At 45.8% G+C, this 23447-nt stretch overlaps 1 protein-coding gene and 1 pseudogene across 6 annotated transcripts in view; both read right to left on the bottom strand.

The window, feature by feature from the left end:
* Positions 1-23447, bottom strand: part of MGAT5 (alpha-1,6-mannosylglycoprotein 6-beta-N-acetylglucosaminyltransferase) — a 374340-nt gene that overhangs the window by 309742 nt on the left and 41151 nt on the right. For 3 of the 5 annotated variants that reach the window (XM_082631527.1, XM_082631526.1, XM_082631528.1), the window contains exon 2: positions 9198-9247. The exons of the other annotated variants lie outside the window; for them this stretch is intronic. The gene's annotated coding sequence lies outside the window, so the exon portion shown is untranslated. The remainder of the gene's footprint in view (positions 1-9197; positions 9248-23447) is intronic. 5 annotated transcript variants of the gene reach the window in all.
* On the bottom strand, positions 4228-5053 carry LOC309809324 (glycine cleavage system H protein, mitochondrial-like; annotated as a pseudogene). Its single transcript has one exon. The product of its transcript is annotated as a glycine cleavage system H protein, mitochondrial-like (transcript).

The raw sequence follows: 23447 nt of genomic DNA, 5'->3' as shown, positions 1-23447 counted from the left end.
CCTCCAGGTCAAAGCAGCATGGAAGCGGCAAATCAGATCAGCAGCAGCAAGGTAAGCATAGTGTCCCCAGAGAGCCTTGGGAGAGGCAGCCTGGGTATTGCAGAAAAAGAGCCAGGGATTCGGGGACAGGAAACCTGGATCTGAGTCTCTGTTCTACCACTTTCTCACCCTGGGGCTCTGACCAAATCACAACCTCCCAAGATGCCAGCTTTTATTTATGAAATGGAGGGTGATGTGTGCTTCTAAGAGCTGCCTTGAGAACTAACTCATTCGAACTAAGTGAAGGTTTTCATCCAGGTGTCAAATGTTATTACCTTTATTTTAGAATTACACACATCACCAGTCTCAGCCAGAGGTAACTGCTGGCTTTACCAATAGGAGTTTTGTCACTGAAAACAGCCCCAGGGTTGGTTCCAACAGCATGAACAGCAGATCCAGAAGGTGGAAAAGAGGAGGAAACGTGAAAGCATAGAGCACAGGAGCGAAGGGCAGGGAAGCCAGACTGCCTGGGTTCTCATCCCACTGGGTGATGCTGGGCAACTTTTTTGACTTCTACATGCTTCAGTCTCCATCTACAAACTGGGGATAACAGGGGCACCGTTGGTGCCCATTATTTGCGGTAGTGATACTTTACAAAATCTCTGTGAGCCCTGCCTTGGCAAATATTAAGCCAGTGATCCTAGGGGAAGGGAATATGGGCTTAGGTTCCTGTGAGCCTCGGGTCAGAACATTTTTGTCCACTGATCAACACGTAACCATGGGGACCTCCCTGGCGGTCCAGTGGTTAAGACTCTGCGCTTCCACTGCAGGGGGCAAGGGTTCAATCCCTGGTCGGGAACGAAGATCCCACGTGTCTCGTGACCAATAAATAAATAAATACATACATACATAAAACATTCGCTGTCACCTATTAAAATCTTTTAAAAATCAGAAGTAAATTATTTTAAAAAATACATAACCATGTTTCATGTCCTTCCGTTTTAAGACACCTTACTTAATATATGTGGTTGATTCATCAATATTGAACTCACAGCCAACAGAACTATAACTCATGCTTGAAGCAGCTTATCTAACACACCTGTTTTCTCCCTAAGGCACAGCACAGCCTTCAAGCACTTAGGAACTCTCGACCTAATTCCAGCACTACGCTTGGGGGCCATTTTAAACCACAAAATCACCAACCAAAGAAAAAAAAGCTCAAAAATGCCAAGAGTTGCACTAATGAGACCACGAAGAGGACACCTAGTTATAGTAGGAGGCCTGAAACAAGAAGGCAGAGCATCCCCTATCTGAGCTGGGAACATGCACACCAGTAACTCAAATTTTCCTCCACTCTGTGTGTGTCTACAAAGGGTCGCACAGTGCTACAGCTACTGATTTGAGCGTTATACAAGTAAGTTTTAACAAGGAGGCAAATTTGCACATACAGAATCCGCAAATAATGAGGACTGACTGTACCAGACTCACAAAGTAGCTCTGATGATTCAATGAATGAATACAGATAAAGCACTAAGAACTTCCCCGTGTGTAGGAAGCACTCCACAGATGTTCATTATTATTGGAGAGTCAAATATGTCCGTAACATATCACATGGTGTAAAAGGCTTAACAAAACTGTGAAAAAAAGAACATAGATGGTGGTAGAGAACCACAGACGAGGGAGTAGGGCATAGAATAAAGAAATCAAAAACCAAAACTCAGACAGTTTCTTCCCTAAAGCAATCTTCCACTTAACCCATTTATCTTTCTTTCTCTCCACCAAAAGGTTACACTCCCCAGGCAAGCCGTCTACCTTTCCGCTCTCACATACATTCTCTGGATGCTTTGTCCTTTTTGCAATGTATGGTAGGAAACTACATTTCCCCAACTCCCTCACCAACTGGCTTCCAGGTAGGGTTGGCCTGCGGGAGACACCAGCAGCAGCTGGGAGGACAGGCGCAGGGAATAGGCCGGGGTCTCTCATCCCCTTTCCATCCACCAGCATCTCCTCCAGGGATGCAGCCCTTTCCAAAGGGTTCTACTTCCCATTTCTGGTAACACTTCCAACTCCCATGCCCCCTGCAGCCCTCAGGTGGATTTCTTCTGGTGGCTGCAAATCTCTGGGTTGCCACATGCTCTTTGGTACACCAATGTCACCTCTTCCGTCACCTACAAACCCAGTTTTCTGTAGTAGGTTCTCTGGTCACAATGCCTAGTCCAGTTATCCTGACTGACACGATACCACACATGGCTCCAGAAGGATGCTAAACCTGCAACTCTCCTGCCAAGACCAGCTCCAACACACACACACACACACACACACACACACACACACCCGTCCTTCCCACAATCTCACCTCACATTCAGACTCTCTGGATTGAGGACAAATAAGGTGTTTTGGTTTGCTTTCTTTTAATTCACTGCTGCCGGAAGAAAGTGCACTTTCAAAACTATTAGAGCTACTTCAGCTTTTTATCAAGTACGTTACCTCCCCCTTTCAACATGCGTTACTGGCTGCCCCTGCTCCAACAGTCTCCTTCTGCTTAAGTGCTATTTACTTCTAAAAGACTAAGCAGTACTCTCCCCTCATACACACCTTGATTTAAAAAAAAGATCCAAATGTGGCCGATGGTACATGGCCAATTTCCTCTCATGGTCAGCACTAGCCACAGCTGCTGCTGACAGCGGCCAGTATAATCAATGTTCATTAATTCTGAGGCAATTTCCAATCTTCTCTTCCCATTGTTTCTTACTCAGGGCATAAAAATGCAACGCCTGACCATAATCACAAACAGGCGTAAAAGAGGAGTAAACAAGTTCACGTGGATAAAAGAATGCAAGAGTGAGCAAGAGTCTGATAAGTGAATCACAGAAGCAGGAGAAAGGGGGCCTGTGGACAATGCTTGCTACTCACTGAATGCCTGTTCTCTTCTCCTCCCTAGACGCACAGCTGGATGACGTGTCCCAGCAAGGTGAGGCCAGGGGACCTGCGTCTGTGCCCCCTTCCAGGGGGCTAGAATGAACACCACTGCAGGGTGATCCTGGAGGGCAGGGGTTCACAAAGTCAGGGCCTATTTAGCTTTGGTCGCTAAATGACATTTTTTTTATTGAAGTAGAGTTGATTTAAAATATTGTAATAGTTTCGGGTGTACAGCAGTGATTCAGTTATACATATATATGTATGTATATATCTATATTCTTTTTTCTCTGATTCTTTTCCATTGTAGGTTATTACAAGATATCGAATATTGTTTCCCGTGCTATGCAGTAAATCCTTGTTGTTTATTTTATATATAGTAGTATGTATCTGTTAATCCCATACTCCCAGTTTATCCCTCACCCCTCTCCTTTGGTAACCTTAAGTTTGTTTCCTATGTCTGTGACTCTGTTTCGTAAATAAGTTCATTTGTACTATTTTTTAGATTCCACATAGAAGTGATATAATATTTGCCTTTGTCTGACTTGACTTAGTATGATAATCTCTAGGTCCATCCATGTTGCTACAAATGGCATTATTTCATTCCTTTTTATGGCTGAGTAGTATTCCATTGTATATATGTACCATATCTTTAACCATTCATCTGTCAATGGACATTTAGGTTGCTTCATGTCTTGGCTATTGTGAATAGTGCTGCTATGAACATTGGGGTGCATATATCTTTTCAAATTCGAGTTTTTCCAAATATATGCCCAAGAGTGGGATTGCTGGATCACACGGTAACTATTTTTAGTTTTTTAAGGACCCTCCATACTGTTCTCCATAGTGGCTGTATCAATTTACATTCCCACCAACAGTGCAAGAGGGTTCCCTTTTCTCCAAACCCTCTCCAGCATTTATTATGCTAAATGACTTCTTAAAAGGGGTAATTTCCCCACCTCCACCAGCCTAAAACTATGAACTAGGAAAAAGGAACTTGCACTGGGTATAAAATGACTATACATATACATACACATACACACACACACACACACACACACACACGTCCTTCTGTTACAGAAGGTCACAAACACAGGATGTGTGCCTTTCAAATGAGCTGGGCAGACATCTGGTCAAGGTGGCCAAAGGCGTATATGAAATAACCCCCAGCAGGTCCCTTCCAGACGGATCTCTAAAAAGAGAGATCACCATTTGGGTGAGGAACACAGAAATGGGCACTGTTCCTGGTTCCCCATCTCCTGTCGGGGAGAACAGTGCCCTGCAGACCAATAACATTTTCACTTTGTAGCATAAAAACCAGGATTCAGAGAAGTCAGGGTGGGCCCTCCAGCAGAAACAGAGCTGAGGCCCCCATCTCCCAGGTCAGTGCTACTACGCAAAGCGGGTGGGAGCATCCACAGAGGGGGGCCCGTCCACCAAGTGTTCCCGGTCTTTGAAGAGCTAAGTACCAAAACTGAGGGTAAGTGTCCTTTTAACTTTTACAGTCAGTGGACAGGGTAACTTTATGTCTTTGAATCTCGTAATAAAATTGAAGGCTGGTATTTTACACTTCCTTCTTTTTATTTTTTTTTTTTAAGATTAAGTTGTTTCAAACTAGTTTCTTTAGGGGTTCCATTTTCACTCCTCCATAGATTTTACGTATTTCTCATATGCTTCTTCACTCATTGGTTCATCTAGTTCTGAAGGGTTACTGAGTGTCATCTTGACCAGCCAACCATCTTCATAACAACATCTGTTGACAAGTCCTGGATTTTCTGCTAGAGCTTCATTCATTTCAGTTACTTCTCCTGATAGAGGAGAATAGAGTTCACTAGCAGCTTTCACACTTTCCAAAGCACCAGATTCCTCGTCTGTTCAATTTTGTCCCAACTTCAGGCAGACTACAGTAAACAACATCTCCCAAAGCTTCCTGGGCAAGATTGCTGATTCCCACTGTTCCAACACCGTTTTCTGCCGTTACCCATTCATGTTTGTCTGTAAATTTACGACCCGACAGCAGAGCGGGTCCGGCGCGAAGCGCCCGGACGGCGCCCGCCCGCAGTCCCCAGGGCCGCGGCGGGCAGGGCGCGTTGGGCGCAGAGACGGCGCGCAGGCTGCAGACCGCGGCCCGCACGCTCCGCGCCACTCGCGGCGCCATGTGCGCAGGGGACCACTTCCTTCTTTCTTTAATCTCACTTTATCTAGCAATTTATTTTTATGGTACCAGACCATGATGGTTTAGAATTTAAAAAAACGGTTCCATTTCTGCAGGCACCCAGAGTCCCCAAACTCTTCAACCAAATTCCCATGGTCACCGCACCCCCTTCCCCAATCCTTCCTGCCTCACCCTCACCCAGGCTCTCCTCTACCTTTCACCCTTCCTTTCCAGGAGGCATCTCCCTTTAAATGGGTGGTGGTAAACTTTCCGGTAGCCCCTCCAATGCATGCGGAGTGGGCACTGACTCCTGTGAGCCATCCTGAGCTCAGACCAAAAGGAAGAGTTAAAAGTGATCAGTCATCCATCCACACAGCTAAAATAACACACGACTCCAGTCCCAGAAAGCCATCACGGTAAAAGAAGAAAAAAACCGTCCGTGGCCCTTACCCACGTTAATTAACCCAAGGGAGAGCCTCAGCCGCCCCAAAAGATGCTCTCTATCCCATCACCTAAACCTGAGACGCAAAGTAAAGGAGCCTTCGCCTGTCTCCTCCAGGGAGGTCGACATACGTGGAGAGATGCCACGCCGGCTTGGGGAGAAAGGAGAGGTTACTGACAGAGTGAGTCACGTGTGCGGCATCAGGTACGATGAAGTATTATGGGAAGGGAAGCGGACGTGGAGACGGCATTAGCTGTCCAGCAGGACCCACTGAACTGCCCATTACAAGGGAGCCCTGAGCTAGTGGAGAAGGAGGACTTGGAGAGAAGGATTTGAACACATACACCTCCTTGAAAATGAATGAAGAGAAACCGCCTAGACAATGACGGGACAGTGACGTACCGAACAAAACCATAGGAAAGGGCGGAGCCAGGCAGCACCAACCCTCCCCGGAGCGTTCCAGGCAGGCCACGTGTTTTAGACTTTCCAGGGACAAAAGGATGGTAATTTTAACAGACGCCAACATCGGCACCTTTCACAGTTACTAAGACGTGCCATCCACGAGATCACAAAGGCAGGGACTCGAGGGGGATGTAAATGAGCAAGTATTCCACTAAGTCTCTGCACTTGTCTGGGTATTTGAAATATTTAAACATTTTTCAGTATTTTTTTTCGAGTATAGCCAGAGAACAGACACATGACACTGTTTTGAAACGTCTTGCCACAAACTGGGAATTCTGATTAGATCCAGTCCAAACCAGGCATGCCTTGGGAAGACAACTGTTCTGCTGTTCCACGTCTGGCCTGGTGACAAGGGGCAGCCCCAGCCCTGACCTCTGCCCTGCACCCACCTTTCCCTGGGGCCAACAGGGCATCGAGGTTAATCCAACATGCCCAGCTATCAATGGGCGGCAGCTGTCTAGACAGACTGCAGGCACCTCTTGGGCTTCGAGAAGGGCCAAGATGGAGATCCAATGTGCACCACAGGCAAAGGGCCGGGAAGGTGACAACCATCCTCAGCTGACTCTCTTCCCAAATCCTGTGGCCACCATCAAGCTGGTTCAAGAGCCTGTCCCTGCCCCACTCCAGGCAGGCCATGCAGTGGACATGGCTACACAGCACACAGCCAAGGTCAGGCACTGACATTTCCCAAGACGTGACTAACATCCTGGGAACCACAGAAAGAAATCTGAGCACGGACAGTGAAGGCTGTTGCATCTTAATTGCATCCAAGGCTTGCCATCTAAGCCCCCATTTGTGTTACACCTCTTCCAAGATTACTCATCTTTGATGCCAACAGGAGAACGCCATGAACTTGAAAACTCCATCATCTGGATTTGTTGATGACTGTATTTCAACGCCTGCATGAGCAGGATAAAAAGAAAATGAAACCACATTTTTCCTACCTAACACCTGTTTCCTTTTGACACTCATTGGCTCGGCTCATCCTGCTGCCACATGCCAGGTTGTGTACTCGTCACTGGTGGTGTGAAAAGGAATAAGGCCAACCTTCGTGCTCAAGGAATGTACAGTCTAGACAGACCCACAGTGAGTAACACGCCTTCTGCTGCCCTCCTGCGCCTGAGCCTTCTCTTCTGGCAGTGTGTGTTCACGAGATCCACTGGGGTGGCTATGGTTTTAACTTCCATTTTTATCAACACTGCATCCTTCTCTTCCGGTCAGGTCCAGAAATGAAACTCAGAGATGGTTCTTTGAGAAACTAAGGCATAAAAAACCAGGTACAGGATCTACCAACCTATGTGAGAAACATTTTCTGACACCCATGTCCCAGCAACACTCTTTCTTACCACAGACTCTGTGGCAGAGTTAGAGTCATTTGCTTCCAGAAGCCAATCATTTCCCTGATCTAAACTGACTCAGGGTTACACATAAACCCAAGCCTAAAGCTGGGACTTCTTTCCCGTTGAATCAGAAGAAAGACAGTTTTACAAAATGGCCAGGGGAGAAGGGTGACTGCTTCTCCACCTTCAGGAAGACCCAACCACCTCCAAAAGTCCTGGGCGTTGTCAAAGTGTGGAGAGTGTGCTTTATAATCTGAAGGCTAATTTAAAAGATGGTAAGACACACAAACTCATCTGTGACACGGCTTTCAAGTTATAAATGTCAGTGACAGCCAGTCTGCTGCGTTGGGAACTCCTCCAACAGGTTGACAGCAGCCCAATTCCACGGCTCTGGAGGAGGCTGACAGACAGCTGCTCTTTCAGTAGTTATTTTGAAAGAAGCCAAGAGGCCCTTCCAAAGGCAGCTAGGTATTGGCGCGCTGAAGGGGGGAAGGTGACACCATATCTGGTGGCAGGTAGACACAGCCCAGGAGTGCCACATGACGCCAACACGTCTGCTTGCTCCACAAAGACTGTCAACCCCACACAGTGCAGGAAAAAAAGAAAAAAAAAAATCACAGCAGAGGAGAGGCAGAAAGATGCACATCCTTCCCAGAGCATAAGCCATTGCACCTGGGTATCAGGGACTGCAGACCCAGCTCCTATTCTTCACAATGCCAGCCTGCTACAGCCCCAGCTGCCATGCCTGGCACCTCTTGGAGGGCAGTGAACAGACTTCCTTATCTGTCAGCACTTCACTAGTTTCAGAACAGACCCTTGAAGATAGATGGTTTACTTGTCCGGTCCCTGAACTGAAAACCACTCCCTTTCAGTCATGTGTGTGATGTGGAGGTAGGGGGATGTGTAAGAGAGAATAACTATGCTTGTTCTTAGACAAAACCCTATGTCTCTAGAGACGCAAAATCTCTTTCAGGTTCTGACTGAGACACTTCTTGTTTCTCTGGTTTCTCCCAGAGAGACAAACTTTCAAGGTGACAGCTAGAGAGAAGCCTCTGATAAAAGTCACGTGGTCACATAATTTGAGTTCTAACTAAGGCTTTTATTGACATCAGTCATTCATCTGCTCGTCAGTTGCTGGAGTGGATTTTCCTGTGATGTTGTTAGGGACAAAGTTTGTTCAAAGATCCACACACGTAAGAGAAACAAGAATTATGAATGTTTCATGTTTCATTCTGCTGGCCCCATAACCTTGACACCCAAATCCTATTAGCCTGTAAAATCCAAAAATTCTGCTCCCAAGTTGAACGTCTGATTTACCAAGGTGACTCTCCAAGGTAGCTTAGACAGTGGTTTTAAGCACTCGGGACTATTCATACAGACAGAACAAGGAAGCACTCAGCAAAGCGCTTCCTCCGTAAAATATGTTCATAACTGGGGGCTTAGGAAAATGTACTCCGTGAACAATTCCTTGATACAGACACAGTTCAGAGCTTGTGCAGTCATTCTGAGTCACACTCTCCACTTCATTGGCTTTGCTTATTTATGTTCACACCATGATGCTCTGTGTCTGAAGGGGCCAGCCCTTCCACCTGAGAGTATCAGGCCATAATCCAGGCCAAATACATTTACGTTTGATAATGACTAAGTAATAAATGACCTTCTGCTTCGAGGCAGATAAAACATTCTTGCCCAGCTAACCCAAAAGATAATGTCCACCAGGTCTCAACCAAATAGCCAGAGACGTGCGTCTCCTTGGGATTGAGTTGCACCTGAAGGACAACCCCCTGGCCCTTTGGGACTGTGGTGCATTTTGATGTCTCAAATCCTCGGTCCTCTCCCCCTAAGGGCAAATATCCCGGGTCTGTGCTTAGCCAGGTAAATATGTGCTTACTATGGTACTTACATGGCCTGATGGATCCGCCTCCAATGTCTACTATAGAGCAGTAATCACTCCTGCAATCACAAGGACAAAGACATTTTTAAGTTTCTCCTCTTTAAGAACTTGATCAATTGCAAACAGACAGGCTGACAAAGAGCTTCTGCGAACTAGGCCTCTCACATTTCGGAACCCGACTGCCTTTTAAGATAAATACCGAAAAATAGCTAGGTGAGCATTCCCTATCACTTCAACACCCAGAGGCATTTATCTAAAAAATTACATTATCTCACTTGTTAGGATCCAAATCCATCCATTATTAGTTCAGCAGGAGTAAGGCTACATTTGGCAAAGATGGAGCATCTCCACAAAACCTCTCTTTGTTCCAAGTCTCAGGAGGCATTAAACCAAAGCTTTTACCAATCCTAATGCTTTCCAGACTAGACTACATTAATTTAGACACACAGTCTCAAGTAGGTGTATACACACGATTTAAAAAATACATAGCTCTACGACAAAAAAACAAGGAGTCTGCAATACGAGATAAAGCCAGTTGAATTACAAGCCTGTTCATTTAAATATAACAGATTACTTGTACCTGCTTCACATTGAATAAAACCAGAAAAGCAGTAAAAAGCCATTTTAGAAATATACCTACTATGTGCTTCTGATATCACTAATATTTTCCCTCTATAAAACTCCTTTACAGAAAAACAAAAGGGGGAAAACATGTCCTTTAACAGATACATACAGTGTGTTTCTGATATTCATGGAATTTATCAGCAGAGAATTATAAAACTGAAAGAGAGCTCAATAGAGAGGGAGGGAAGGAGAGAGAGAGGAAAAGAATAAAGACCATGCTGAACAGACCCATCTTCAAACTAACTGCCCAGAAGTCTACTAAGACTAGCCAACTGGTCTACTTTTTACTTAAGACCCTCATGGAAGAACATGTACCATATTCTGCTGGAAAATGTCTGAAAGAGTTTTGTTTTTTTTAATACAAAGATGATTCTCTCTTTATACGGTCTGCAGCACACAACTACCCTTCACAGCACTAACATTTTTGTCTGTGTCAACAGTCTCTGAACAATAGCAGAGGGCTGGTGCACTGGGGCAACTTACAAGAGCAGATTCAACCTGCTGTTATTCCAAATCCACCATCTCCATGAAACAGTCTGGCCTCAAATGCTTGCTAAGGAAGGGGAGAAGGCTGGAAGGAACTGAATCAATGCTGGTGACCACAGGGCCCCTTTTGTACCAGCTTCATTCTGAGATAGCTTTGAGGTGAAGGAATGGGTTATCATGATACAGAAAAAGCTACTAACTCCTGTAAGCAGCACCAAGATACATTTCAAGAAAACAATCCAGCATCTTGGTCAACATCAAAAACACATTCTCCTGTAGTAGTATCAGCTAACAAAATGAACACCCATGTGCCTCTGACCAAAATAATATCAACTTACTTTCAGTGCCTTAACTCTTTTCTGTATGTTTTCATAAACACCTAACTTGGTATATTACATGGCAGTTTGCCTTTGAATATTGCGATCAAGTGCACAGGCCGTGGGGCCTTAATGAATCATACCAGTAGTGAGACTGGTATGATTCATATGTCAAAATGTTCATGATGTGCCAAAAGGAAGAGAAAAGTTCATTACCCTTTACCTCCCCCAACGCTTTCAAATCTGGATTTTCTTTAATAATACTCATACTAATTAAGAACTCAATCTCGACTTCACTTTAAGAATCAGACAAGCTATTCCCTGAGTCATACAAAAACTACTGCATTATGCTTGGCTCTATACATTAGCAAAATTCGTGGTCACCAAGAAACCCAAAGGCCATTCACTTTTATCCTCAGCAAAGCTTTAATGTTTAACTAATCTTAAATATCATTTCCTGAAGAGCCACGTATATAAGATTAAAGTTTATAGCCATTTCTAGCTGTGTCTATAGATAAAGAAAATGTTGAAGGAAGTCCTTTCTCCTTCCTAATTTTCAAAACCAGCACCACTCCATAGCTTTCATCAAGATTTTACCCAAAGTATCTTTTCTAGGTATTAATAATAGGCTCCCTCAATCTCTTCTTGGGCTTATGCTTTGATTTTCCTCCCTTAATTATACCTATACTTGTGAAAGCACTTGTAAATAGAGATCACGGGAATGCAATTCAATCTAGAAAGAATAAGGTGGCAATCATTGGAGATAGACAGAGTAGCTAGGAAAAATTGGAATCCCATTTTCAACCAACCTATACCCCTTTCATTTTATATTTCGGATAAAATATATTATAAATGACCCACAAACAATAATCTACTTGATGAGCTCTGCCCTCTAGAGCGGCATTCTATCAGAAATCTGCACCTGCGTATCTTGCCTATCGCCCCTTCCCCATTCAAAGCATCTCTGAAAGTGAGCCATGATAAACCCAGCTTGTTCAAGGACCACCTACATCTGATGACACAGGATAATGGAGGCCAATTCCAGGCTGGTGGGTCTCACACCTCTTTGGCCCTAATGCCCTTCAGCACCGTCATCTGTTGGGTTGATCCCTTTTCAATTTTACACTCAAGTGTTCCATCCTCTTATTCCCTATGGACAATGTCTCTCCAAATAGAGAACCTCAGAATCTTTATGTGACCGGGGATACAACTCAAAGCAGGCTTTCCCTCTCTTCTTTTCCACAGCCTAAGCAAAGGTGGGTCACTGTGAACAACAAAGCTGTCCCGACATTGATTCATGTGAGCAAATAGTTGAAGGGAGTTTATGGCTCTGCTTAAAATATCTTCATGTCTAGAAAAAAGATTTCCAACGATAAGGCCACTGAGCGCTTACACATTAGAAACAAACCATGACCATTGTTATAAGCGTTTTTAAAATTTTTCCTTTAATTATTTTTATTTTTTTAATTGAAGTATAATTGATTTTACAATATCATGTTAGTTTCAGGTGTAGAGCATGATTCAATTTAATATATATTTCTATATATTATATATATATATTTTTTCCCTCTTCAGATTCTCTTCCCTTAAAGGTTATTACAAAATATTGAGTATAGTTCCCTATCATTATAAGATTTAAGTCATTCAATCTTCCGTAAGGAACATCAGATAGTCACAGGAAAAAAAAGCCCATAATTACAAGAGTGGCTTTATATATGGCTTTCACCTTAGGTTGGGCAGAGCAGCTAAATTTACTGCACAGCAAAATTTTGCCGAGTTACAAAGATCTACAGTGGTCCTTGACATCAGAACTTCTACAGTTTTGACCTGATACGTTTGGTTTCATCACATTTCAAACTTGCTAGCATCTTTCCATTTTGGTGAGGTCTTTCATCAAGGCTCCACTGAAAGCTTCCCAAAATAGACTCCAATCTAAATTTGCCTCACATGGCTCACAATGCCTGGACTCAAATGCAGAGGCCCAACCTCACAAAGCCAGTGCCTCTCCAAGCCTCTGTCTCCTTGTGTCTGAAGGAGAGGTAACCACAGCGCCTTAGTCAGAAAGGATGGGGGGGATTCACAAACTACTGCGCCCCAAAAGCACAGCTGCCACAGCAGAGAGGCAGCGAACCCTCTACAAATGTTAGCAATTATTATTACTGTGGTTGTTACTCCTATAAGAGGATAATAAACTAACAGGATAATAAAAGGGCAGTTCTAGAACCGGTCAGAAGCCTAGAACCACAGCCTGGTGGTGCCCGATGCATTACATTTTGATTTTGCTAACAGCTATTGTCAGGCAGGTGTGACAATTAACAATGATTTAGTGCCTTGGGTCCTGGAATACCGTTCTACAGATAGTCCCTAGGTAAAGTGCTCGATTTACAAATAAGAAAAAAAAAATGCATTCCTTGCGACTTCCGAATTCATCACTAACTTGGATTACAGAGAGAATACTTGTAGCCAAACAAGTTTACCCAAGATTTTACCAAGACACCGGCCAGGAGACCACTTACCAAGGTTTGCAACTATTTTTAACATTCATTGACAAAGTCACAAAGAGCAGATCCCCTTTACAAAACTGGCACATAACCCCAAACAAAGCTCAGTATTTTCATCAAAATTATTTTTAACAGCCACCAGGGAATTAATCTTAAAATTCTGGTTTTGGAACCATCCGAGTTACACCTGTTTCTCGGCCCTAGCCTGATGGCTCTCAACGTACAGCCCTGGAAGCAGCAACATGAGCACCACCTGGGGAAGTTGGGAATGCAAAAATCTCAGACCCCAACGCATACCTACCAATCAGAAACTCGGTTGGGGTCCGGCTATCTATCTGAACAAGCCCCCCAGGAGTCTGGGATGTAGTCTCAAGTCTGAGAACTGCTGCCAATAGGCTATTCACATGTGGCCTGGGACATCACTTTAGGCAGCTCTTTTCCTTAAAAACTATCTGGCATTTTTCTGTTCCTTAAAAACCTGCTATAGGATGATGTCAACTGCTCCTTTCTATTTTTAATTCCTCATGATGAGGCTGAGGATGATTCATTCAGCACCTTATGTGATCACTTAAATAAGTAAGGCTCCTTCTCTCCCACCCCTAATGGAAGGTGACTGATGCCTGTTAGTTCTGATGTAATTATAGGAACAGTTCCGTAACAAAAGCCTGTCCTTTCTCAACCTCGGCAAAAGCTGTAACAGAGAGTTATAATTATAATGCTCCATTCTTTTCCACAATGTGTGCATAATAATGTATCCTTTGAAACTGATCATACTGCATGTCATAACAAGGAAACACAGAACCCGGGATCAAATTTAGTTTATTGCAAATAGAGATCAAAACTGCAAGTGTTTGGGCAAACCTTTTCAACTGACAGGAAACAAGTATGAATTAACCATCTGGCTTGGTCTCATTTATCTAAGTGAAACATGAAAAAAGAACGTTGATTTGATGCTTTCCATGGGTCTCAAGGCGACCTCACAATACTGAATGGGTCTTATCACCAGACACCACCCATCATCTAACTAATTATCAAAGTGGGGAGCATTAAGGGGCATTTCCTAAATAACAAATAACCCTTCTCTATACCTTTAATTTGTTGAAGCGTGTGTTAAATCCAAGTTAATTTCATGCCTGCTGTGAGGTATCCTGATGAATTGTGACTACCAACTGTAATATTAATTTCCCTTTCCTTTTTGATTAATTTCACACTTAGGCTGGGTAAGAAAGGCAAGATTAATGATGTCTGGAAGACAATGTTTGGTTCTTATAAGATACTAAATCAACCTCAAGTGTTGAAGTAAACAGAGAACCCAGATAAGGAAATGATAATGGAATCATCTCCAGGAGGGGTCCAAGGTGCCATGCAAACAAATGCCCAGAACCCCAGAGAGTGTTTAAGCTGTAAACTCCAGTTAATACTCTTGTGGGAGGGGAGGAGAACGAAAGTTGGAGCTCTGAAGATTGCAAGACACACTGATAAACTTGTGCCCTTACCAGTGACTGCAGCCACGGATTTATTTATCACACTATAGTTCTGTTTGGCAAGGGTCCCTCTGTGTATTACTTAGCCTCTTCACAGCCTTCTTGCCTTCTCCCCACTCTCTCTGTGACAGTCTCAGGACTCCTAGCTCAACGTGTGAAGAGACAGATCTCCTTCATCAAAGGATATAAAGAAAAGGAGTATAAACTCAATCGCATCATGCACTTTAACAGTCAGGGACCTTTGTGTATATATGCTAATCCTATTTCCAATAATAACACCTACATCCATTGAGAACCCGCTATGTTCCAAGACACTAGGAACTCTGTATAAGTTATCCAACCTAACGAGAGCTCTTGGAGGTACTATCACACACATTTTACAGATCAAGAAACGGAGGCTTAGAAACCTAAATATCTTGCATAAGTGAACCCCATCTTCGCACAGATCTGTCAGGCTCCTAAGCCTGGAGTCTTCCATACCATACTGCTTCCCTGGGCGCATGAGTAAAGAGAACGTTTACGGCTGTGTGGAAATTATTCCAGAAGACCTGAAAGCTATGGGCCTTCCATTCTCCTCTAAGAAACTTCCCTGCCTACTCCAGCTCCAATGACCCAAGTCTTCTTTGAAGTCCAACATTTTTTCTTTTATACTGGAGTATAGTTGATTAACAATGATGTGTTAGTTACAGGTGTACAGCAAGTTATACCTATACAAGTATCCACTCTTTTTCAAGTTCTTTTCCCATTCAGATTACAGAATATTGAGCGGAGTTCCCTGTGCTATACAGTGGGTCCTTGTTGGTTCTCTATTTTAAATATAGCAGGGTGTACATGTCAATCCCAAACTCCCAGTCTATCCCCCTTCCCCCACCCACCCTTTTCCCCTGGTAACCATAAGTTCATTCTCTAAGTCTGTGAGTGCTTCTGTTTTGTAACTAAGTTCATCTGTATCATTTTTTTAGATTTTTGAAGTCCAACATTTAAATAAAATTCCACAATTCTATGCTATCTCTTAGACTTTCTAATGTCCACTGGAGTACCCTGTATCTTACATCTCCCCTCACAAACAAGCCTGCCCAAATAAGACCTAAGTCCTAAACACGGCCATCGGTCATCTCTGACCATTGTCCTGAGCATCATCAATATAGTAGTAGCCACTTGCTACATGTGGCTATTTAAGTTACAAGTAAATAAAATAAAAAACTCAGTTCCTCAGACACACTAGGCACATTTCAAGTACTCCACAGCTTCATGTGGCTAGTGGCTACCATGCTGACAGCAGAGATACAGAACATCTCCATCGTGGCAGAAAGCTCTACTGGACAGCACAGGGGTAGAGATATTTCAGGACAGCATCTTTTCATCTAAAATCCTTCTGACACTGTACAGAAGGACACAGCCTCTTCACAGAATTAAGGGCTTCACTAGGCTGAGGCCATACCTACATGTCCTCAGATGTCATCTTTTAGGAATAACACTCCTTGAGAAGTTAGGTCATTGGATAAACTTATAAAGCAAGCAGACTGACCTCATACAACACAAAGTGTCAGAAACTGGAGGTGCTAAAAAAACAATCATCGTAATAAGGCCTTCCATTCGGGAATAACCACCCTATGGAACCACAGGTCGGGATTCACCAGGAACAATCACACAGACACATGCATGGCCACCCACACATCCCTAGGCTCTTCCTCACCAAAGCCCTCTCCGCTATTCCTCCTGGGCAAGACAAGGTCCCCACGTTTGGTCTCTTGTTTTTAATTATTAAGTAAATCATTGCAAGAAAATCACCTTTCAATCAGATTGGTATTTCCCACCAATCACTCTCAATTGCTTCATTAAAAGCTGGGGAATCAGCAATGAGACAGGCTTTTGGTGACAATGACAGTCTGACAGTAGGCTAGAAAAGAGAGCCTCAGTCCCCTCAGTGACACCTGACCTGGAAGGAGTTACTTAAAAGACTTCCAGGGGGCTTCCCTGGTGGCGCAGTGGTTGAGAATCTGCCTGCCAATGCAGGGGACACGGGTTAGAGCCCTGGTCTGGGAAGATCCCACATGCCACGGAGCAAATAGCCCCATGAGCCAAAATTACTGAGCCTGCACGTCTGGAGCCTGTGCTCCGCAACAAGAGAGGCTGCGATAGTGAGAGGCCCTCGCACCGCGATGAGGAGTGGCCCCCATTTGCTGCAACTAGAGAAAGCCCTCGCACAGAAACGAAGAGCCAACACAGCCAAAAATAAATAAATTAATTAAATAATAAAAAAGGGGCAAAATTCTTTTTTTTAAAAAAAGACTTCTAGGAATTAAAAAACTTGAGAAACTCTGGGTATAGCTCCACTTTGTGGGAGGATCCTAAAATACAGTGTTGTTACTGTTGGATTAGAACAGCCCTGGGTGGGACACACAGAGTGATAAAGAGGCAAGGTCACTGATCTGACCTTCGACTGTTCCAACCTGCAAGTGCCCTACACGAGGCATTTCTTCTCTCTCTCTCTCCATTCTTCACTGCTTTCTCCTTCCTCCCTCCCCACTGCTGTCTATGGACCAGGCCCCTAAGATTGAACTCCACGCCCAAAATAAGCCAGACTTCATGGCTGCCAATATTGGTCTATAAAGTGGTAGACCGACAACTGAATGCCACCTGCAGTGCGAACTCCTTTAGGTAATTACAGTAACCCCTTGACAGTCCCAGACTCAAATCAGCATGCAGGTCAGACCTGGGTCTCTCTCACCACAGTAATGGATGGGAACTTTGTAAAGCTAAGACAAGAAATCAAGGAGGAGAGTTTTCTAATAAAAATGCACATCAATTCATCCTCGGTTGGGGGAAGGTGATGATAAACTAACATGTTCCTCTCTCAGAGCCTATGAAAGTCATCTCTGAACTCCCAACTCCATCACATGAGTAAGGCCGACTTCTGCCTCTCTTCCAGGCATTACTCACCTTTGCTTAAGGACCACTGCCAAAGGAATCACTACCTCCAAGGAGAGGTCCAGCATTAACCCTCTCGTGCCCAGTAGCTCACAACAGCTTTGTAACCTGGGGGACCTTTCTCTAGCCTCATCCCTCCACCTCCCAATCCATTCCTGACCACCTGCCAGGTGAGCCTTGGGAAGCAACCCGCAGGCCAGACCTCTCCACATCAGTCAGGTGGGTCAGGTGCCAGCATCTCTAAGATCCAACCCTGGCCTTGAGGCTCTCCTGAATCTACTTTTTCTCCCTCGTCTTCAGGGTCTTCCCTGCCCCCAACACATCCAACTTACCCTCCGTAACACCGACAACATCTGCTCTGGGAAATTTTCCCAGGCCTGAAATGTCCATCCCCTTTTGGGTGCGGTAACACTAATAACCAGTCATCTCCTCTAGAACAGGCAACGTCCTACACTTCCCGGTATCTCTGAGGAGCGTTTCAGAGCCAGACTCTTACACAAAAATCAACGCTCTGCAAGTATTTGCTAATCCACTGAAAACAGTTGCTATCCATGCTGTTAAGTTCATTATTTCGACAGTGGATTCTCAGACCATGAAGACCCCTTCCACATCCAGTTTGCTCACTGTGAGCCCATGGAGGCTCCAGACCCTGTCTTGTGATTCCAGCTCCACCATTTAACAGAAAAGGCACTTAACACCTCTAAGCCTCAGTACTGTCTTTTGTGAAACCAAGGTCATAAGAGGACCAATCCACCACCCACGCTCCCTGACCCCAGGCAATGTGGCCTGGAGACAAAGGTAAAACACTTAGCACAGGGCCTAGCACACAGCAGGCATTCAATAACGGTTACCTTTACCCTCTCTCTTTCTCCCAGTTATTAGTAAGTCTCCTTAAGGGGACATGTAGCACAGTAGAAATAACACGGTCAGGGGAACAAAAGAAACCTGTGTTCAAGTCCCAACTCAGTTCAGATCCCAGCTGTGGAACCTTGTATTTCACCACTCAGCTTTAGTATCTTCACCTGTAAAATGGGGTTAGCAATCAACCTTAAAGAGCTAGTCTAAGAATTATACAAGGGAATACACCTGAAGTTCCCGGTACCTAGTCAGCAATTCACTCTGTGCCGTTTATTAAATATGATTTTAATTCAGTCAAAACACAACTGAAAAGGAAAAAAACACCCATGTATCCTCACATCACTGTCACCCCCTTCCAGTCACATTCTTTACGTCCATAAACCAGGCCCAGGCCATTTTGAAACAGAGCAGGACCCTGTGGGGTGCTCTTGGGCACAAAAGCCTTGCCGTGTGCCCCGTTTCTTGTTTGCAGGAAAAAGGCTTCAGCCTCCCAGACCTTTTCTGAGTTCCAAAGGGCAGTCAAACAGTTACTAATTAGGGAGTGAGGGAATACAGGAAACAAAGGAAAGGCAGTCAAACAATAGTGCAGGATGGGGCCTGGTTCTGGTTCCTCCGGGGGGATGTGCGTAATAATTTGATCCGAATCTCTGAGTTCTTCTGCAGGAACCAGGGCCCCCCACCCAGGTGGAGGAGGTAACTTCAAGCTGAGCAAAAGCAGGTGGACCCCAGACCGGCTGGAACCAGATGGCTGATGACTGAGATCCCTGAACACCACCCCGTTCCCCCTGCAACAACCGATCAGAGGAAGCCCTCAGCCCAAACTGTGCCCATACAAACTCTTCCCCAAAAACCATCGGGGAGTTCGGGTCCTTGAGCGCCAGCTGTCCCGTTCTCCTTGCTGGGCCCTGCAGTCCACATTTCTCCCCTCCAGACAACCACAATTAGGTTTGTTTGGCCTCACGGCGCGCGGCGCACACAAACTCAGCTTCGACAAAAATTTCAGCTGCCAATCCACACCCCCCGGGTCATCAGCCAGAGTCCTCACACAGTGAATGCCAGAAAATTCGACCTGGCGCTGCAAGGAGACCCATTGCCTTGAGGCGAATCACGTGCGTTCACATCTACTCAGATTGACGCTTAACACTAGCCAGGCCATTCCTGAAAGGAAAATACACTAGGACAATTAGCTACTTTTCCAAAACAAACCTATGGTTGAAATCATTCTAACCAAACAAGAGCCCCAAGCGCTAGGGGAGAGAAAAACCCACAAGTCTGAATATTCAAACAAGTGGTTGAAACCCTTGCAACCCCAGAAAGGAAGTACCCAGCCAGGATCACACTCTCATTGGAAAGAAAAAGAAACTCCACTCTTTCAGATCAATTTGCAAGTTTCCGGAAACTCAAGAGTGGGCGTTGGAGCATTACAGAGGCCTAGTGCGTCCCCTCTCCCTTCCCACGCGCCCTGAGGGTCCTGACGTCTGCCTCCCGCTAGCTCCAGGCCGGGCGCCCAGGAGGCGCCAGGAGGCCCAAGCGCTGAATCCTTGGCTCCAATCCCCCCAGGGCAGGAGGGGAGAGGAAGGGCAAGAAGGCAGTATTCAAGGGTTACAGGAGTTACTGGGTAAGCAGGTTCCCAGCAGAAATATGTCTTCCCTGCGATGGTCTTAATCCCTAGAGCTGAAAGAGGACTTCCTTCCCTTCCCAGAGCACCCAGCTCAGCTCAGTCCAGCCCGGCCGACCCCTCGATGCCCTGGGCTCGCTCAGGCTCACAGGCTCTTACCCAAGTGCCGCTCAGTCAGCTAGCTGGTCCAAGGACAGCCATTCTCCCCGACACAGACGGGGGGAGGCTTGGCAGCATCCAGGGCGAGGGAGCTGTGCTTCACAAGGGCCTGCGTGTCCCTAAACAGCTGCAGACTCACCGACCGTACCGAATCCTCCGAGCAGCTCTCCACCTCAACCTTCCTCAGCTCCACTATCTCCCTCCAGGTGTCCCCAGATTTCCCCTCGCCCAAATCTGCCCCGGGGGCAATCAGCTGGAAGCTCCTGGCTGGAAGTTCACCAGAAGGTATCAGATAACACAGCAGAGGCAGCCAGCATTACCCACGCTCCCCAACCAGCCACGAGCTCCAGGACGGGTGACTTTTTTTTTTTTTTTTTCTTTTTGCGGTATGCGGGCCTCTCACTGTTGTGGCCTCTCCCGTTGCGGAGCACAGGCTCCGGATGCGCAGGCCCAGCGGCCATGGCTCACGGGCCCAGCCGCTCCGCGGCATATGGGATCCTCCCAGACCGGGGCACGAACCCGTATCCCCTGCATCGGCAGGCGGACTCTCAACCACTGCGCCACCAGGGAGGCCCTAGGACGGGTGACTTTTACAACCACCCCGTTTGCACATGAAGGAACAGAGGCTCAGAGAGTTAAAGTAACAGGCACCAAGTCACACAGCTGACAGGCGGTGGTGCCATAATGCGGACCCAACTAACCACACAGCTCTCCCTTGTAACCTCTGGATGGGACACGTACCTTCCAGCCACTCTCCACCATCTATTCTCTCACTGCCTCTTCATTGGAGGAAAGGATGACCTATTAATAAGCCCAACTCACCATCATCACGTGCTGGGGGAGGGGAGCTTCTCTCACTGCCTCTTCATTGGAGGAAAGGATGACCTCTTAATAAGCCCAACTCACCATCATCACGTGCTGCGTGCTGGGGGAGGGGAGCAGGGAGGACCAGCTGCGTCCACTCCCAGCTGTACCCACCTCCTCATCAGCATCTCTCTCAAGAGGCTTGGGCAAGCCAGACCGCACTTTGCAGACGGGAATATTGAGGCTTATGCTGCAGGCCAGGCTGCACTGTCACCCAAGTCAGGCCAACGAGTCCACTGACTTGTTTGGTGTACATCCAGCCTCATTCCTAGCAACACCAGCGTGCAGAGCTCAGGAATCTGCATTTCACTCCCCAGATGACTCTGATGCCACTTAGGAACCCCTGGACCACCCCCCTTTCCCAGAGTGGCAGTTTTGGGAAAGGGATTTTAGACTCCCCTCGGAGGCTGTTAAAAAGATGTGCCACCAGCCCCAACAAAGATAAAACCAAACATGGGCTTCCCTGGTGGCGCAGTGGTTAAGAATCCGCCTGCCAATGCAGGGGACACGGGTTCCAGCCCTGGTCCGGGAAGATCCCACATGCCACGGAGGAATTAAGCCCGTGCGCCACAACTACTGAGCCTGCGCTCTAGAGCCCGCGAGCCACAGCTACTGAAGCCCGCGCGCCTAGAGCCCGTACTCCGCAACAAGAGAAGCCACCGCAATGAGAAGCCCACGCACCACAACGAAGACCCAATGCGGCCAAAAATAAATAATAAAATAAAATAACTTTATTAAAAATTAAAAAAAACCAAAGAAATAAATCCAAACAATATGAAAACTGCTCAGGCATAAAGAGTAAGGTGGGGAAATGGAGACAGTGATGAACTTCCCAGCTGTATGGGCTGGGGTAAAGCACGCACTGCCTTCTCTACTGAGCAACCTCATCATGCTTCAAAGGATTTAACATTCCCAGAGATTCATTCAGCAAGCTAGTTGCAAAAGGAGGGGAGAGAGAGAGAGAAAAAGACAAACGCAGACAAGGGAGGGAAAGAGAGAAATCCTGGGGGAGCCTTTTACATATCACTGTTGACAGGAATAAAAAGACCCTTCACACACACACACACGCTCACATACACACGCTCATATACATAAACTCACAGATGATGAGTAGGATTTAGCCCAGCACTCTCCAAAAGAAAAACAATGCAAGCCACATATATAATCTTAAATGTTCTAGTAACCACTTTAAAAAGAAACAGGTGAGGGAACTCCCTGGCGGTTCAGTGGTTAAGACTCTGCCCTTCCACTGCAGGGGGCGGGGGGTTGGATCCCCGGTCGGGGAGCTAAGATCCTGCATGCTGCGCAGCACAGCCCCCCAAAAAAACAAAGAAACAGGTGAAATTAATTTCAATAATGTAGTTTAACCCAATATATCCAAAATATTATTGTAAAACATGTAATCGGCATTTCAATACCATTAACGAAGTCTTTTATGTTCTTTTCTTCACACTAAGTCTCCAAATGTCAGTGTGTATTGACAGCATATCTCAATTCAGATTAGCTGCATTTCAAGTGCTCAAAAGCCACACGTGGCCACTAGCTGCCATGCTCGGCAGTCCAGATTCAGACAGAGATGGGCAGGTAAAGAGGAAGAGACGGGGTGGAAATAAGGCCTTGAACAAAGAACTAAGGGAGTATGACATCCAGGATCATCTATGACCCACAGAGAGTGTTCGTAAGGGATCAAATGTAATCAGCCTTCAGACTCAACAGTGAGTACGTCAGCACAATTTGCTAACCGACAGAGAGCTGGGGTCACCATTTTGGTGCCCAAAGTACCAAGCCCACAACTGAAGAATCAAAGTCCATTACCACTCAGTAACATGGCACCCAGCGGCACATCACACACATGTGCTAGACCCCAAGTCACAGTCTGAACCCCCAGCAGCCACCCACGTGGAGCTCAGGCCTCCAAGGGAAATAGCTGAGAGCTGCCCTCTCTCTGCCCCGTGGGCATAAGCTCCACCCAAGGAAATCAAACAACAGGTGCCTCCCACCTACAGGCTGTAAAGGGGAAGGGGAACACAGGCAGGTGAAAAAAGAAGGAAGATACCTTAGCACTTGTGGTGGGCAAAATAATGGCCTCCAAAGATGTCCTTGTCCCAACTCCCAGAACCTGGGAATGTTGCTTTACGTGGCAAAAGGGCCTTTGCTGATCTGATTAAGTTAAGAATCTTCAGCTGGGAAGATTAGCCTGGATTATCCAAGTGGGCCCAAGGTAATCAGAAGGGTTCTTATAAACGAGCGGCAGGAATGTCAGTCAGAGAAACATGGAATCCCAGAAGCAGAAGTCACAGCAACGCGATCACTTGCTTTGAAGATGGAGGGGGGGGAGCGGTGAGCCAAGGAACACATGGTCACCTCTAGAAACTGGGAAAGTCCAGGAAACACAGTCTCCCCTACAGCATCCAGAA

This window comes from Mesoplodon mirus (genome assembly GCF_964341445.2).
Source record: "Mesoplodon mirus genome assembly, chromosome: 8".
NCBI classification, from domain to species: domain Eukaryota; kingdom Metazoa; phylum Chordata; class Mammalia; order Artiodactyla; family Ziphiidae; genus Mesoplodon; species Mesoplodon mirus.
Note: the sequence above shows the minus strand (reverse complement) of the source record. Positions and strands in the feature narration are given on the sequence as shown.